Raw genomic sequence first — 687 nt, 5'->3', positions numbered from 1 at the left:
GCTAATGGCTCGAACGGACGTAGACTCGATGGGGAGAGAATGGGATGATATGGGCTCAGATGAAGGAGGGTGGAGAGGGAGAAGTTGGTGATGGCGGAGTGGAGTGGGGAGGGAGAGGAGAAGAGGGGGAAGGATAGGGAGCAAACGGGAGAGTACCATGATGAGGGAAAAACCAGGAACAAAGACAACGATTGTCTCATTTTTTTTATGTACGCACTGATGAGTCTAGGCACAATCTCATCCCGGCTTAAGGGTTTAGAGCATCTGATTATACGTAAACGTGGAAGCGCACGCGCGCGCGCACACACACGCACACACACACACACACACACACACACACACACACACACACACACACACACACACACACACACACACACACACACACACACACACACTCACAAACACACACACACACACACACACACACACACACACACACACACACACACACACACACACACACACACACACACACACACACACACACACACACACACACACACACACACACACACACACACACACACAAACACACACATGCGTGTGGGTACAAGTTATATTAACGATATCGTAAAGGGCTCGTTCTCTCCCCTTATGTCTTCAACACGTTGACGCCATTTATGATTTTTCCTCTTGCTTAGGAGAAGCGATCTCATTCAATTGAGAGACGACCTCCTCTCTCAA

This window comes from Oratosquilla oratoria, chromosome 3 (genome assembly GCF_046742065.1).
Source record: "Oratosquilla oratoria isolate Oo_2021 chromosome 3, ASM4674206v1, whole genome shotgun sequence".
Taxonomy (NCBI): Eukaryota; Metazoa; Arthropoda; class Malacostraca; order Stomatopoda; family Squillidae; genus Oratosquilla; species Oratosquilla oratoria.
The sequence above is the reverse complement of the archived record's forward strand: the minus strand, read 5'-3'. Positions refer to the sequence as shown.